Here is an 18,956-nt window from a genome sequence, read left to right as displayed (position 1 = left end):
ACAAGGAAAAATATTACTACACGAGGGAAATCATTGTGGTGTCCATGAAGATGTGAAAAAATAGGCATACATCTAGCTTACACATTTACCCAAATTATTCATGCTAATTGTAGTAATGACGGATCAAACCTGTTCGATCAATGGTGCCAATGCACAGGTATATAAGGACATCTGACAAAGTGGGTTGTCTGTCAAGAACCAGGAAACAAAATTCTGAAGACTGCGAAATCTCCTTTACCATCGTGTAAGTTGCGTGCGCCTGGCAAATCCGCCCGTATAATAGCAATCTGCCATGGAACAAGCGTGCCTGCTCTTAAAGGGAATGTGAGATGACGCTCTGGGGTGCGTTTCCCGTACAACTATATAGCTCACTGCTTAACTACCATAGTATGATGCATCGTTGGAGAAATCAACTAGCTCGTCACGACTGTTTCCCGAAACCGTATGTTGCAAAGTATCGTTCAACCACGTTGGTTTATGACGTCTCGCACGTGGTGGACTAATAAATTATTTTAATTAATCTGTTTGAGATCGAATTAACGCTAGATTTTGTCATATAAGTTACAGACATGGCATCTGAAGACCATTTCTAATTTTTCTCAGTTATTCTGCTTTATTACCAGACTCAATATTTGGCTCGTTCTTACATAGTAGAGCAGGTTCGCACATGCGCAGTCTTCAAAAACGGTGTTTTAAATCTCTTGACAAACTAAAAGACGTAAATTACATTTATATGTATTCTAAATAAATAACACGGGTTGTACTGAATGTCAGCTTGCTTATTTTGCTAAAGATAAGGATTTATTCAGTCTATATCTCATGTAAACTAGAAACTATGCTTCTAACCACAGCTCGAGAGCTGTCGTTCCAACCACACAAGTTTGCAATGCTGTTTGCGAACGTTCGTTGGAACGATGGTTTCGGGAAACACCAAATCGTTGAACTATCCTGATAACGACGGAACTTGCGACCATAGTTGGCAAACGATGCTTTCGGGAAACGCACCCCTGATTGGTTTATTGTACGTTACGCCCAAACCACACCTATGAGTAATATAGCTACTTCAGAACAACCCATTTTAGATTTGCGAGATCCGAGATCCGCCCACAAAGTTACTTGCTTTTCGCGTTTGATACTTGCGTTTTAGATCGTTAAAATAGGGCCCTTAGTGTTTCATCGTCATCTAATGGCCTGGCAGCAGAATACAGCATTTTAGTCGTTTTCGCGGATCTGTGTAAATGGGGATCGTTTTGACAATGGTGTCGTCTGTACGCGGAAAACTCAAAGGAAAAAACTCTCCGTTTTAAGCATATCGTTGCCGTGTAAACGTACCGTTAGTCGACTAAATGCCTGGGCATTTTAGTGTAGTTTTAGTCAAGGAAAACTCAGTCACAATTTCATCAGTGCATATTAGTTCGATTGATAATCACAATTATTTTGCTCAAAATTATAATCACGACTGTTGTCATTTGAGAAATGTATTTTTTTGGGAATATCTTGTAACTTTCCTAAAGGGTCACTGATCTTTCTCAACCCCTCTTTCTCTCGCATTTGACTCATTTCTCTCTTTACCTCATCTTTGTTTCCATCCCTCACCCTCTTCCTCTGCTTCTTTTTCCCTCTCTTGGTGTAAAACATTCCGGTGTGTTGAGCTCAGAGCCCAGCGCTCGGGTCTCAGAGGCAGGATTGTTCCTGCCGCACAGGCCCAAAGCCCGTTGCCACGGATACCGCCATACCACAGATCTGACCCTGGAGAATTGAGCTGCTCACCCTCAGCAGGAGCCACTGGCAGCTGCAACACAGCTGTTAGCACCGGGACAGGGTTACTTTCTTTCTTCCTCTCTCTGACTCACCCATTCATTCAGTCACTCCCTCTCTCATTTCTTTATCACTATCTACGAAAAAATATATCCATAGGAGCAGATAATTAAATTTAAGGCCTGTTTCTGGTTAAAAACAACATAAAAACAAAATTGACTCCATTTGCTTTCTTAATAATGTTGCTGGTCTTGTGCATGATTCATCAGTGCATGTTACTTTAAAGAGCAAAAACACTTGCTTTCATAAAGTTTCATCAAAATGTAATAACTTTTTCTGCTGATGTAACCAAGTAATATTACACAGCATTATTGCGCTTCTTTTTGGAATACTTGATTCTGATTAGTCAGTTGCAGTATTCTATAATCAAATTTCTTTAAATAATGAACACTAAACTGTTTAATTGACTTTTGGCCAGCAATTACCTCCAGCTGTGCTAGTTCTATGTCTCATATTATTATAAAAATCAAATCTACACTTCTATTTATTCACCATTTTGTGACTGTTAATTATATCTCACATAGTACAACTTAACATCCATGATCCAATCAAGTCAGTCGTGATTATTAGAAATTGTTTTTACCATGGAATATGTCAATACTGTATGTATCATAGAAGTCGCTTGTATTCACTCATTGAGTCCATCTTTCACCAAAACTCTCCCATTCACTCTGACTCTTAAATTTCCTGGCACACTATTTCCAAAAAACCAGAGCAGTGACTCAAGCCATCCACATCAATGACGAACGTCCCACGGTTGTTCACTCTATCCATAGCATGATCCATTAAACCGTCGTTATCCGACATTCAAATCAAAACAGATGTTCCCCTGTAAAATCTAAAATTACAGTAAATAAATAAAGAAACAGAGGATGACAAAACCAGAGCCCTATTTTTCTCATTGCCAGAGCCTATCCGATGTCATATTGGTTAGATGTTATGGCTGGAAGCTATGCCTTTTATCTAATCAGGCCAGGGCATAGATTTTCCTCTCTTTTCCACCTCGGAGATAAGCTGATTACACGGTAACACTGTCTCTGAGTCAGTTTAGCAGCTGCCCTGTGGATAAGCACACAAATCTGTATACAGCGGTCACAGGTAGAGCTAAGTGCTCTTAAATACAGTACAGTATAGAATAGTACTTCCTCTGACAAGAGAGAAGTATCCCCAATATAAAAAATAAGTTTTATAGGATTTTCCTGAGTAGAATATTCTCATCAACTGTTAAAATTGAACTTTGTCAACCAGCAAGAATATTAATACATGGGGGTCCCTGATAAAAAGTTACATTTTTATGATATTATGATTGATTAGACCCCATAAAATCAAGATGAGAGTACTGCTGTTTTTAGTCAATGTTTACTAGCTTTAATGCTAGTCCATATGCAAGTGTATTCCTAAAAGTAAAAAAAATACAATACAATAAAAACAGTATTTCTGTCTGGACCACTATCGTCGAATTTATCGTCCAACATGGTTCCAACATGAAGGTATTGCAGATATCATTACTTCAAGATTTTAAAGTACAACATAATTCGAGAATTTATTCTGATTCAAGGGTAATCAGAATGTCAAATCCTGACTGACGAGAGGAGGAGCTGGGGATGGAGGAGGGTAATTAGCTCCAGAGAAACGTGATAGTTGCTGGTAATACTGAAGGAGCTTAAATACTGTATAAACTATATGTATACAGTGATAGGCATCGTATTCCTATAGTTAGACGTGGATCAGCTGAGAGTCAGCTGATGCGAGCTTGACTAACATGACCTGCCAAAAATGACGCAACGCTTGATTTCTAGTGTAATAAATGTTGATGACTCATTCTGCACTACAGCTTTTGTCCAATCAAATCTCTCTAGTATTTCCCGCCCGAATAGCAAGAAGCAAATCATGTTCATGGCTGTAACTTAAATGAAGCCTATGTGACTTAAATGGGTTCTGCCCAAACTTGTTCACACAGGGGGGAAATTGCATTCGTCATGCCATTTAATGGGGTCTTAAATGTATTATGTGAAAATAATAATAATAATACAAAATTATATTTATATAGTTAATTGCAAAAACAATTAGTTTATGGTCATATTTTAATTAACTGTGGTATTTTTAAAGTAAAAGTGCCAGACATTAAGATACAAAAAAAATGGTAAACGACAAATCCAAGTTTACACAGCTAAAGTCTTCAAAAAGTTAGAAAAGCATCTGTTCTCAGTAAACATTCTGTAGAGCCAAACCCTGAAAACACTAACAGAGCAGGTTTGTTTTAAGCAGAACAGGATTACAAAAGAAAGTTAAACCACCCACTATGGAACTGCTATCTATGTCAGGTTGTTTCTATTAGTATTAGCCATCAAAAATACTTTCTGTCACTCTCTGCACACAGATATTAATCAGCCGGAATGAAAGAGATAAACACATAAGAGATAAACAAACACTTCAGTGTTTCATGGGTTAGTTTTAAATGAACATTACATTTTTCTTCTGATTTATAGATGGAGATTTCAAGATCTGTTTTACATCTATATGGCATTCATTCAGACATGAAGACATTTGGCATCTATCATATCTAAACGACATCAAACAATTTGCTCATGACATAAATGCTGCTATGAAAAACTAAGAACTGAAATCTGGGAAATGTGATTATTTTTTTTAGATTACAGTCAAGCAAATACTTTTTCAACCAGAAGTGGTGCACACTTTCAAGCACAAAGTTTGGCACTCGATTTATGTTATCTAAGAAATCTGTGTAATCAGACTGACATGCATAGATTATCATCAAATCTTCACTGTAATTTCTTCTCTTTCATCTTTTCAAGCATGAATGTTATGTTGAATTTTAATGTGTTTATACATGTATCTATCTGTTATATGCGTGAGTGGATGTTTGCTTAGTGGAGCGCGTACGTCTTTGCATGTATCTTGTGATCGAGAAAAAGACAGATACGTGCACGCGTGTGTGTGTGTGTGTGCGTGTGTGTGTGTGTGTGTGTGTGTGTGTGTGTGTGTGTGTGTGTGTGCATGTGTTTCTAACAGTAAAACAGTAGGGTTGCACATTCCTGTCCGACATAACTTAAGACAAGCAGACACTGAAGAAAACGCCTATAAAACTCTCTCAGCCTCTTCTCCTCCATCTGTTTTGTTTTCCTTCCATCTCTCCTTTTTGATGAGCTGGGTCTTCAGTCCCCCCAATAAAATCCCATTAGCTCTTAATGAAGTCGAGCTCGCTGCCTCGCGCCTTCACCTCATTTAGCACAATTGTCTGGCAGCCATTAGCACGGAGGCAATTACAGCCGAACGGCGAGAGTAATTGGAAATGCCGACAGGGACCCCAAGAAAACGGGAATAAATAAAAAAAAAAATATTCAAACTAATAAGCCTCCATTTGGTTGGTGGGGGCTGCTAGGCTAAATCAACATAATGCTAATCGAGGCTGATGAGGAACAGACTCGGGGTGAAGGCCAGGGGTGGTGGAGATGATGATGATGATGAGGTTGAGATTGTTATAGAAGAGCAAAAGGAATTGCACTAATCAACTCCTCGATGACACAAGGTACTGTACTGTTAATGCCCATGTAAACTGATGCTATATAAAAAAATTTATATCCACTATTAAAAGGCAACATGAAATCAAAATTGACCTTAACCAAAAAAGAAATGAATTATGTCATCAGTTGGATCATGTTGTTCCAAATCCACAAGACTTTCGTTCATCTTCGGAACACAAATGAAGATAATTTGAATGATATCTGAGAGCTTTCGGTCCCTCCATTTAACATTTATTCACCCAAAACTTAATTTAATTTAGTTTAACTTATGCTTTTATCCACACATAAACATTGATCAGCGAACAATGCATTTCATTTTGGTAAACGGAAACTCAAGTGTGCTTGCTTGAGTAAGGCCCGTACCTGCTCTGCAGCAGCAGCAACAATAACCAACAGCAGCAGCAGCGTAGCAGAACTATTCCACCAAGACCAAATATATCAATATTGTCAAATCCATTACCAAACACTCAAAAAGTTGTCATGACAGAGCTTCTGTTTGTCCGCTGATCAATGTTTATATGTCAATAAAAGCCTATATTAAATCTGTTCATCATATAAAACGATCTTGTCTCTTCAATAGACCTGAGCTCAATTCATATGGATTTATTTTACAATCTCTTTATGGATATTTTGAAGTTTCAGAGTTTTAGTTTCAACGGAGGTACAGAGGTCTCTTAGATTTCATAAAAATATCTTAATTTGTGTTCCAAAGATGAAAGTTTTTGGAACACATAAGATGAAAGAAAGTCTTATGGGTTTGGAACGACATGAGGGTGAGTAAACGATGACAGAATTTTCTTTTTTTGTGTGTGAATAATCCCCTTAATAAGTGTCCCAGGTCCTGTGCAAGATTCATCAGAAAAAATACATATTAATCAATAATATATACAGTAACTGAATCCCAATAGATCAAATTGCTGTCTTAACAACAATAAATAATACAGCACTCCACTTACTGATATTCCAATACTTCTCATTAATTAATTTATGTGGCTTTCATACTTTCCCGATAATACTGTATAAATATAATATTCATTATAATAATGTTCATGGCTTTTCATGAATTTTAGGTTTTGTTAATTTCAATGGCTTTAGAAATTTAAAAGATGTAAAGGTAATATGAAACTAGTATGGCATAAATTATTTCAACAGAAAAAAAATTATTCCAGACATGAAGAAAATTATTACATTTTAAAGGAAAATTAATTAACAGAGCTTTCTGGAAATAAAACAATTCAGTCTACATCAAATAAACAACAGCAACATTCCTCGCAATGGACGCTTTGTCAAGTCAGTCCTTGAATAACGAATAAGTGTTCTAGGTGTTGTGTGTGGCCTGCTGGTGCCAGATGCCAGGGCAAGTCCCCTGACTCCTCACCCTACTTACTCACATCAAACTGGGCAACTGGTGGCAGAAACCTGATCAGAGGGGGTAAAATCTGAGGGCACCTTTCACAAGAACCGGGCAAAGTGCCCAACGGTCCACAGGAGGGGGCAAAGAATAGGGTCTGGTTGGAATGGTGTGTGTCTGTGATGTGTGTGAAGGCGTCTTGGCACTAGCTTTCCGGAGCCGGCACGGGAAACAGAAGGTCGAGTCCCACAATAGTCTCCCAGGGGGCATCCACAATACCAGCTCAATGACCGCAGTCAACAATACTCTCAAGGCCTTTTATTCAGAGAGTTCAATGGACCAGACACACCCAGCGGCACTTTCCTACACAAAACAAGACCCTGGCAGGCTGGCACACACACACACACACACACACACACACACACACACACACACACACACACACACACACACACACACACACACACACACACACACACATACATATTCATACACCTTCATATAAATGACAATATTGCTGCTATAAAAGAGGCTTTCAGTCCAGGATCAGTCTACAATCACTGCCATGGTTGTTGCCATTTCAAAGTGTTGAGGACGCTACTTTAAAACTTAGGAGTTAGCCCTTAAAAGTTTATTAAAAGTTCAAATTAGTCACTTTTGAGTAGTTCATTCAGATACAAATACAGGTAAATACATAGATTTTTTAAAGTATTTATATAATATTATATTATTTTGTAAAATGATACACAATATAATCAATATTAAACAACAATACAATACAGATTCATCTACTGTTCATGAATCTGTGGATTTTATTTTACTTTAAAGGGGTGGTAAAATGGCATTTTTACAAGATGTAAAATAAGTTTCTGATGTCCCCAGAGTGTGTATGTGAAGTTTTAGCTCAAAATACCCCACAGATATTTTTATATAGCATGTTAGGGCCTGTTCACATATCGCGTCTTTTGCGCGCTCAAGTTCGTTATTTCAAATGTAGGCGCGTGGTATGCGTGCTCATATTGGAAGCGGTGCGACGCGCTCGTTTTTTCCAAGCGCGTCCGCGCCGCATCGAGATAAAAACATCTCAACTTTTCAGAATGCTGCAAGCGCACCGTAGGTCACGTGACAAGAACCAACCAATCAGCTTCCTCACTTTTTCTGTTTACGTTGCAACCTCAGCAGAAAAATGGAGGAGCAGCTCATCATTGCAGTCCAGGGATTTCCTGAACTTTATGACTTGTCAAGCTCTCATTATTTATCCTTGCTGTAATGGAGAGCGCAGCTGATGGTTGCTTAGCAACGACAGACGCCTCCGGAGCGCAACCACCCTAGTGCTTTGGAAAAAGGAGAATGCTGCGCGCCTAGCGTTTTCTACGTGTTTTTAGGCGCGATATGTGATCAGGCCCTTAAACTTGTCACTTTTAGAAGGTGAGCAAAAACGCACCGTTTTTGTGTCTGTCCCTTTAAATTTAAATGAGCTGCTGCTCCCGGCACAGGGGGCGGAGCTTCAAAAGCTTGTGTCCTGAAAATGTCAAAAACTTTTAGCCTTTTATGTTCAAAACGGAGTCTGAACATAAAAGATGGAGAGACTCAAGAAGAAGCGACACCATGTTGAAAACATTTCTGAATGGTAGTTGATGAATTTATGTAGCTTATGTGTAGTTATCTTCTAGTCATTGATTAGCATATTCTGTCATGATAATCTATAAATCACATTCCCGGGGGCGGGGTTTATATACATTTTAGGGTTAGTGACGTCACTTACACGGGAGGAATGTCGTGTAGTCCCTACCAGCCGTTTGTTGTAGTCCTTAAAAAGCAATTTCTTTAAAAGAAAATATCTCCCTTTGCTTTGAACTTTGAGTGTTACAACTTTTCAGATGTTGTTTATGCTCAAACGGCAACATTACACACTAACTAAAGTTAGAAAAGTGAAATCATAATTAACTATCCCTTTAAACTAATTAATTTAAATTTATCATGTAGGTGAATCAGTTTAAATGAGTGATCACATCGATTTCTTTAAAATTATTTTCCGATTGAACTGATTCACTAAAAAGAATTTGACTGATTCATTTTAAGCCAGTGTATTAAATTATAAGCTTGGTTTTGAAGGTAGCTGAGCTACTGTTATGCTACTAAAAAGTTAATAGCATCATATTTAATTGGTTGCTCCCCAACACTGCTCCCGGTTAAGATTTGGCATAATGTACAATAAGTTAATTCACTTCATCTTCGCTGTAAGATGAGACAAGAAGAACTAGTATTGATCATTTGAGAAGGTGAAAATTTAGGTGAATAGTCATTAAGCAAAGCATGAATGCAGCACAGGCTGCTTTAGCAAAAAAACAAAAAGATGCAGGCTCCTTCCATTTCTCTTGCGCTGTGCTTTCCCTCCGAAAATGTTTATTTGTCTAAAAAGATCTACAAACAATCACTTCACTCGACAGGAGAGAGAGAGCTTTCCAGTCAGGAGGAGATTTAATTAGGGAAATCTCATTAGGTTTAACAAAATTAAGCGTAAAACAATCCTCGGCAGGGCTCCGAGAGCGAGAGGGAGAGAAAGAAAGGGGGAATTTGGGGTTTTGAGCGATTAGAGTCGGGAGGATATTGAGATAGTCACTTCCATGCTGCTGTGGGGGAAAATGGCACTAGATACCCAGCTGTTTTCACACTCAATTAAAGAGACTTGCCTGGCTTTTACCCCCTCTGAAAAGCAAAGAGTTAACCATTCTCCATATTGCCGCACACACAAATGTCTCCCTCAGATTCGCCCTCTCTCACTCATCCACGACGTAATTCCACCCTGAGCCCACGAACCATTAAAGACACAAATTGTGTTTTCGAACAAATTCGCACTCTATAAGGACATAACAGAAAGTGCTATTAAAGTGAGGAAACAAACTCTTAAACAACACAGCTGGGGTGATTGCAGACGAACAGCAAGCATTGGAAAATTCATTTCAAACTTTATCTGTAAAGGCTCAATTCTGAATGAACCAGCAAGGAATAACTCTACGACTCCAGAAGAGCGATTTCACTGCAGAGAAATCACAGGTTTGCGTATTCTTGGCAGCTCGATAGGTGACACTGCATATTTATCAGCCCTCCTCAATAAAGTGAGAGAACTTTATGTGCTATCAATGCTTTAAAAAAAATCCATCGCAAAAAGTATAATTATAGAAGACCGTTTTATGCATGACTACAAAAGCTGTTAGGTGAGTTTGTGGAAACCTCAGTTAACATCAAAGTACAAGAAAAGTGTTTGGCAACCAAAATGGCTCTGTTCCAACACCCAGTGAGCTGCCTAGCTGCTAGCAACCGTACCGAAACTGAACCTCATAAATGACAGATTGAGAATGAGCAACATCAGCAGCAACTCTTTGCAAAATGCCATTCCACAAAATAGCATTCTTCATGTTAAGTGTATATGGTTCACAATTGAGTTCGACTGAGTTCGTCATTAGCATGTTGTTTAGATAACAATGTGACATTCTAAAAAGCAGAAAAGCAGAACATACAAAAATTGTGTAAAATAGCCATTTTTTTATTTAGATTTAAGAAATTCACACTTTTCAGTATTAAATTAACTATTTGTGTATGTAATATAAACATACAATTTAGCACAAAATAAACTTGGTATTTTAGACATGGATGCATGCCACTCAGAATTGAATGTGCCAAATGGTGCAGATTTGCAATTTGAATGTAAGGAAGAACAATTAAACCTGACAGACAGATAGTAGGGAAAAATAATACAATTAATTGAAAAAACAATAAACAATAGAATGAACAACAGAATGAAAGAGACAGACAGACATACAGACAGACAGACAGACAGATTGTTTGTTGTCAATTTGAATGTTTGTAACACATAAATAATGATACTGTGTGGTGGAAAAGACTGTTTGTGAAGTGGTTTCATATCTATAAATGACAACTGCTCTCTCTGGGTCAGTGGTAGCGCCATCACAAATTTGAATGTTCGCTGTGATTAGTCAAAGGTTTAATAGAAAGGCAAATAGTTGTCATTTAGGAATAAGATCGTGTGAGTGTTTGAATTGAGATCGCGGTCTCTTAACGATTAATCGTTTCAATTAATGATTAATTTTCAAAACCTTGATCTTAAACGGCTGCCTAAAATTCTGAACAGCTTTTGTGTCAGGGGTAGCCTACGTCTATGATGCCTTAAAATACTGCCTACACAGGCAGCTCACTAGCTTTTGGAACAGAGCAAATGAGCATGGAAAGTGTTGATTTAGGAACTTACAGTTTGCTTGTTCTCAGCATTGGAGCATCTGATGTTGGAGTCGGTCCAACGGCGCACTGCCCTCCAGACAGTCTACAACACAAGAGAAACCTTCTGAGTACAGTTACATCTAATGGTCTGTTCACCAACAGCTAACCTGAGATCATTACTCCGACAGCATTACAACACAACTTGTAAAATGACCAAATATGTTGATTTAGGTTTAGCCAGCACTACATGCGTTTCAGAATGGGGATCTTTTTATTGACGCTGCTTGATACCCGTGGGCCTGCTGACCCCACAATTCGAAAAGTAATTTGATATTGCGTGGGAAGGTATATGTATGTGTGGGCCCTGCTGTTCTGGCTTAATAGAGGCTGTATGTGTGTGTGCGTGAGCTCGGGTAGGTGGGCAAACAAAGATAAAGTCAGGGGCGGGAATGGCAGGCATGGCGGCCAGCCCCCCACGCTTCAGTCCGCCAGTATAGGTTTGTGTGAAACCTTTCCCCGAGTTTCTTCCAAACTACAAAGAAAACATTTTAGGGTTCTTGTAATCCCTCCCGCAGCCTCTCAAAGCCCCAAAAGTCCTCCATAGCCATACAGTCCGCAGCCCACCTCCCTCTCCCCCTCATGAGACCTGATCTGCCTTCCTGTTGACGTCAAAGTGAATTAGAGCATAGAGAGCGCAGCGGCTCCCCCCGGGGGGCTGGAGGGCTAATCATGCTGTTCCTCACTGGCCTCAGAGGAAGCATTAGCGTTCCTGTCGCAGCAGACCACCACATCTACAGCTCAAGGCCCCTTCACAAACAACCAGGGCACCAAACACACACACACACACACACACACACACACACACAAACAGCTTATTTACAGATATAAACACTAATAAGTCCCTCATACACACCACAGTACCCTCCAAACCAGATGAACAGAAGATTTGTGGGTTTGCCCTTCCCACCCCTCATTCAAAACAGAGAAAGTTGAACTTTAGGGTAAACCTCCTTCTCTAATACACAGAGCACCTCTGTGAAATACCTAATCCCAGCCTTCCTCAGTCGCCACACCGACCTCCTGCACTCCCCCAGCCGCTCTGAATAATGATTCCACATATAGAGAAGGAGACGGTTGAGGAGACTTTACACTCATACTGAGTGACTGACCCGATTCCAACTGAGATGAATGCGGCTGGGCTACTCTCTACAGTTTGATACTGTGTTATCTTAGAATTATTTAGACACTATTTTAGTATTTATTAACATTTTGAATTAGATTTTATCATTATATTTTCAGTATTCATTTTAATTTTCGTTTTAAGTATTAGTAATGGTGTTATGTGCTTTTGTCATTGTTGTTTATTTTGATACGTCTATATAGCTTTAAATACATTTAATTTTAGTTTTAGTCATTTTAGTACTCCAACTTAAGGGCCGTTCACACCAACGACAATAACTATAAAGTTTGAATCATCTTTCTAATTCTATGAGAATATAACGATAACAACACAAAGGAACAATGTTATTGTAATCACTTTCAGGATGATTTTTTGTTGACAGCCAATCAGAATCCACCCATCTTTAACGAGCTTGAGGTTTCAAAGCGGTGAGTTTTCTTCGCAGTGTGATGGAAAAGAGATTAGAACACCTCTGCATAAAAGAAAAGAGTCTGTCACACTGACGGCATGTGAATGTCCGTGTCAGTCTGAACAGATGCATTAACAGACGTTCATTCAAATTAAAGTGTTTATCGCACCGAACATTCGTCTTTGTGTGAACAGGCCTTTAGCTGATTATTCTAACACAATAAAACTTAGTCTATATCATTATATTGTATTAGATGTTTTTACCAGTGCCTGATTTCTTTTTGGACGTCTCTTAAAAAGCAAGAAAGGATTTTAATACAAATGTCAATTCTAATAGATAGCTTTCTCCAGTATTATATAGCCCTCTTTTAGTCCTTTTGTCTCGTCAATCTTGACTGTCCTATAAAAATAACTACAGTCTACAGTCATTAGATCGACACATTTAAAACACTGTCTATGACGCAACTCAAAACTCCTGATTTTTACCAAAGAAATGCAAGAATTTTGTCCCAAGGTGGTAATGACCCACAATGCCTTGCCAGTAACAGCCCCCCCAGCTGTTCAAAGACCACGAGAACAACGTTTGCTGCCGGGGGTTTAGAACTTCCTGTTACTATGACAACCACGGAACAATTCATATTCTGTGTGTCTCTCCTCTAATAAAGTGTGTAACATTAGGGCGTAATTGTATTTCTATGCAATATATGAAAATAGCCCTTTGCATTCAGGAACGCCTGATAGCAGTCGTCAAAAACGTCTGGAAGAATGACAGACTTTTTGTCTGTGTCGGAAGATTGCTTCATGAGATTTGGCATCACAAAACCAATAAAACTGGATGAAAAATGTAACCTTAAAATATGAATGGCAAGCAAAACTGACACAGTGCAACTCTATATGTAGCCTATTTGATGCATTTAAACCATAAATAGCTTTTAAAGGCATCATGGCTCTTTAAGATCACTTATAGAAACTTATGGAAGTGTGGCAGGACCAAGGAGGTTTGATAAGTGGAATGATAGCAGAATTCCTGGGAATTAGAAGGGATTTAGCGGACAATAGCAGGTATTCCCACTAGTGTAACTAGACCCTAGTTGGCGTCATGAGAAGCTTAAACTTCACATTAAACCAGTGTGCAGCTGACACAAAAGGCCACACTAGACACAACAAGGGGAATATGGAGCAACACGCAGACGCATTAAGCTTATATATACACACTGAGAACAAAACAAACGCACATGCTGAATGAAGCAAAAGTTTATTTTGTTACCATTCAGACCGACACACAAACTCACAAAGCAATATTAGCGCTTAATGAAGTATACGCTGTGCTCTCCATGTCGAAACAACACTTTCATACTCAGTGCATAATACATTTCCCTTGATCTGAATCTTGGAAGTTTAGCTGCAGTCTTCTCCACATTAGTGAGCTATGGAAATCCAAACAGGAAAAGGACTTAACTGCTAAAAATATCTCTAGGCGTAGCAATGAGACAGGTAGATCTGGGCTCTTATCCGAAACAAATCCTTCTAAATCTTTTAAATGGCACACCACCTCACCATGAAATTTTGATTTTCCTCAGACTTTTGGAGAAGAGTTTATGGGAACTTTTAAATCTGTAATTCCTCCACCTTTGAAAGGCAGAATATGTAATGATGACACATTATTATAAGCCCAGGTTCTATTTTAATAAATTAATGTAAACCAGTTGTTTCATGATTGTTTTAAGAAAGAATTGTTTTAATGAATTAAAATAAAATAAAATCCACAAAGTACATGCACACTACTGTTCAAATGTTTGGGGTTTGTAAGTGTTTTTTTTTGTTGTTTTTTAAGAAGTCTCTTATGCTCAGCAAAGCTGAATTGATTTGATTAAAAAAACAGTAAAAACGTAATATTAGGAAATATTAAAATTGTTATATATTTTAAAATGTAATTTAGTTTAGTGAAGTAGCCATTAGGCTACGCCAGTCTTCAGTGTCACATGATCCTTCAGAAATCATTCTATGATTTGTTTTATTATCACAGTTAAAAACAGTGCTGCTTAATATTTTTGTGGAGACTTTTTTTCAGATTAAAAAAATCCGCATTTATTTGAAATATAAATATTTTGTAATAATGTAAAAGTCTGTCTGTTTTGCTCAATTGAATGCATCCTTGCTGCATAAAAGTACTGACCCCAAACTTTTGAATGGTGTATAATTTACATGATGCCAGTGATGTCAGTGGTTGCTAGTGTGAGAGGATTTTTTAAGTTGCTATGCAGTTGCTAGATCATTGTGGGATGTCAGGGTGGTTGCTAGGGCGTGCTAAGTTGTCTAAATCAAAAAAATGTATTCTGTTTGACTCAATTCCCTCCTTCAAATATACGGTAATTCTGAGAATTTTTTTTGTTTGTTTTACCCCCCCCAAAAAAATTGTCAATATTTTACAAATGAACATTATTAGTACTAAAACTAATATGACAAAAGCCGATGGTCACCTTGCTGAGTGGAAAATCCATCCCTGAGCTCATATGCTCTTTCGTTTCTAACTGCTCACCGGAGATCTCTGGCCCTCAGCCAAACTTCATCTCCCATCTGCCCAAACCCAGACACTCTCTGAGGCCTGCAGCTCGCTCTGCTTCCTGTCCTGGGACTTAAAGAATGAGTGCTGGGACACGGGAAAGTCAGACACTGAGCTTTCATCAGATTCCCTGGCTTAAGATGGTTTTCGTGAGTCTGTCGCATACACACAAGATGAGACACGCTCAGGAAACGCACATGTGCATTCTAAGGCCAGAAACTCGAGTACGCAAACTGCAGTGCTTAGCTAATACATTAAGTGTGCATTACTATTGTACATACTTAATGTGAGCTTTTGCATTACTGTGATAGTAACAAACTTTAAAATTGTGTTAGTCCTTTTAAGGCAAGTCAGCTCACTCAGTGGCCATCTTGGTAACGTCCCCAAGCAGCTATTTTGTTATGTAGGTAACATGCATACAGTACAGCTCCTATTTGATTAATAGGGAAAGATAGGGGAGAAAAATCTCCAAACCAGTGTTGTCAAAAAAACAAAACAAAAAAATAGAAAATGAATATTAGCTAAAACTTAAACTAAATATTTTTTTTTAAGTTGGCATAACTGATATAAATTGAAGTAAAATTACTAATTGAAATAAAACTATTTAAAAATATTTTTACAAACAATAGTAAAAAAATTAACTGAAAAACTGAAAATATCAAATAAAGGCAAATTCAAAATATCAATAAAGAATATATAAATAAATAATATCAAAATAACACAGTTCCGATCAATTAAATCAATAAAATCTGCAATAAAAAAAAAAAATCTGAAATAAAAAAATTCATAGATTACAGTTTATGCTAATTCCCGCTACAGTGTCCCTAGTGGAGACATTGAGAATGCAACGGCTACTTTGTGTATTGTGTTCTGACAAACAAAATCCTTCCACCACAATGACAATGATATCCTCAGTAACCTTACATATATCCTTTTTTACCATACTTTGGCTTGAGAGTCTTTAATCTAGCTTTTGCTTTAATCTAATGTATCGTAGCAGGTTTTCCACTCTTGCACTCTGATAACATTGGCAGGTTTAGGAAAGACAGTAAGGAATTCCCCTACACTATGTATTCACCATGACCTCTCACTCTGTTTTTCCACCCTCCTTTTCTAACGGGAAGGAAAAGGTTAACCCTTTCGCTCTTCCTCGGCCCAGTTGTGTTGATCGCTAAAGTCAGCTGAGCTAAAAGGTGTGATGAGCTGTATTAAATGTCTATGGTGGTTTATAAATACCTCTGGAGTGCATACGACCACCAGAATGGTGGTCCACGTTACGACAGAGATAAAAAAGGCAGGTGTACGCCATATTTTGCATTACTGCCACCTTCTGCACATTACTTCGCACTTCTGTTACAAATCCGCCAAGGATGTATGAGCCACCTGGGTGCACGGGCCTGGCTTCTCTCCCTAACGGCGAGGGCATTTGCTGTCCTCGCTCTCCCCAAAAACTTGTGTCATCCTACCCTGGCTATGGCAGAGCGCCACATGCATGCGTCTACATTTCCCCCACACTCTGGGGCAGCAGCTGTTTATGTTTCACTTTTAGCTCAGAGCTGTCATCAGTCCTTTCTGAAGGGCAACGTTATGAAGTTCTAACAGTCAGGGAGCACGAGATTGTTTTCCACGCAGTTGTGGTCGATAAATGGCTGATGCATCGCTGATCAGTCTCCTGGCTGTTATCGCACCCAGTGTTTGCGGGCTCGCATTAATATCATCCCCCGTATGGCAAGTGATGATTTCTCTGAAGACCATCCGTTTCTAGAGTTTCACACAAAGCGGGACACAATTTCATCTGCTATATTTATCTCCCTCTAAGTTTTCAATTGAACAGTCTCCAGAAGTCTCACGGCTAGCAGCTGGAGAAAACCGAAGTACAGGCGTCTGTCCGTAAGATCGTCAACTAGTCAATTTAGTAAGGTCACCTACACAGTAGAGTTTACACTGCATCAGACAATGCTGAATTTCAATGGGGAAGGTGCACTGCAGAGACCGTGAAGAAAAACATGATGGCTATAATATAGTATAATGTAATATATAATATTAAAGTATATTTTATATGTATATATCTGCATATTATATATATATATATATATATGTGTGTGTGTGTGTGTGTGTGCATGTTAATTTATTCAAATGTACTTTCAAATAATATTATATATAGTTTTATTTTATAAAACTATTATAATTATAATTATATTATAATTTTATTATAATTTTAAAGTTTATTTTAATAAATTCACATGCACACACAAAAAGATCATCTTAAAACTATTGCTATATATATATGTATATATATAAAATTATGTGTGTGCGTGTGTGTGTGTGTGTGTGTGTGTGTGTGTGTGTGTGTGCGTGCGTGCGTGCGTGTGTGTGTGTGTGTGTGTTTGTGTGTTACATTTACATGTAAGACAAACTTAAAAAGTTAATAATTTGCCTTCTAATAATATTAATGATAATGCTAAATTGCATCCAGTAATACAAATCAAAAGGAAAACTTTTGTATGGTGTTGATTCGGGATTACTTGGGCATTGCTGATGAGGCTGTGGGGGACCATTAGACCAAAACTGTTAGGAAAAACTGCAGCGATGTGCTAATTTATTGTGGAGTAAATGCTTTGGGAATAAAAGATTGTTTAATGTTCTGAGATATTTCCAAACACTAGAGCGAGAAGAACACACTCAATCTGCAACCTTTTATATGTTTACACTCCAGTTGAAAGGAAACAACTTTATATCTTATGGGGCCCCTAAAAACAAACCAGAGCGAGAAGGAGCGGAATGCGGTTCGCCGTGGTTGGAACATCCATTAGAAATGATGTTGAGGCCTTTTGTTGGCGATTGAAACCACCTCTTAAATCTGAAATGACATGAGGTTTTCCCAAAACTGTCGGCACATACTGTACGAACGCAATAAAGCAGCTGGTGTGTGTGAAATCTCTCATGTGCTCGAGGAAGGCAAAGCACCCCGCAGCCTGAAATCATGCTGCTTATACTGATGTATCAAATATAACCCACCAGCAGCGCTAAACAGCACAGAGCTCGGAGGAATTTAGATATAATGATGAACGCTCGCACTGTTGGACTGATAAAAACAAGTACACATATAAATAGATAAATAATAGACAAATAGGCTATGCAACCTTTTTAACACTAAAGCGCAGAGTGATTGTGGAAATCGCTTTTAACTTTCTAGAATAAATCATTTAGTGACATTACAACACTTTACAAGCCAATTTGACTCTACAATTTGTATGGTACATTAGCACTGAGATCCACCCTTGAAAAAAAGTATGTTTTTATTAAGAACTACCGTATAATTTTTCTCAGAAAGCTACTTTGAGCTACAATGTTAGTACAAAAATGAATCCCCATTGTGATTGGAGTTGTCACTATGATCCCGCTTTCCAAACATTATCAAATCCAGTCCACTTATGGAAAACAATTTATTGCAGTTTGTCTGCATTCTGCATGTTCCTAGAAGCCTTTTTGACCACAGCGGGTCTGTTCGAGGGGGAAGAGGGGTCTAGTTTTTCAGCAGCTGTCAAAAAGTGAAAGGATAACCGTTTTGACAGCACATGGAAAATTAATAATTTTATCACTGAACTGAAAATACATATTTTGTCTTAAAATATATACAATTTCTGTGATTCTTTTTAGCTACAACATTAAAAATTGTGTGTGTGTGTGTGTGTGTGTGTGTGTATGTGTGTTTACACACACCTGGCAGAATCTGCAAAATGTTCATTATTTTAACAAAATCAGAGGGATCATACAAAAATGCATGTTATTTTTTATTTAGTACTGTCCTGATTAAGATATTTTACATAAAAGATGTTTACATAAGACAAA

General features: G+C 38.1%; 1 protein-coding gene across 1 annotated transcript in view; it reads right to left on the bottom strand.

Annotated features, from left to right (window-relative positions):
• pknox2 (pbx/knotted 1 homeobox 2) overlaps positions 1-18,956 on the bottom strand; it is a 70,495-nt gene that overhangs the window by 43,177 nt on the left and 8,362 nt on the right. Inside the window, exon 2 of the mRNA XM_079600132.1 lies at positions 10,985-11,056. The gene's annotated coding sequence lies outside the window, so the exon portion shown is untranslated. The remainder of the gene's footprint in view (positions 1-10,984; positions 11,057-18,956) is intronic.

The sequence above is a fragment of the Phoxinus phoxinus genome, assembly GCF_949152265.1.
Source record: "Phoxinus phoxinus genome assembly, chromosome: 23".
NCBI lineage: Eukaryota > Metazoa > Chordata > Actinopteri > Cypriniformes > Leuciscidae > Phoxinus > Phoxinus phoxinus.
This window is presented reverse-complemented; position numbering and strand designations above follow the sequence as displayed.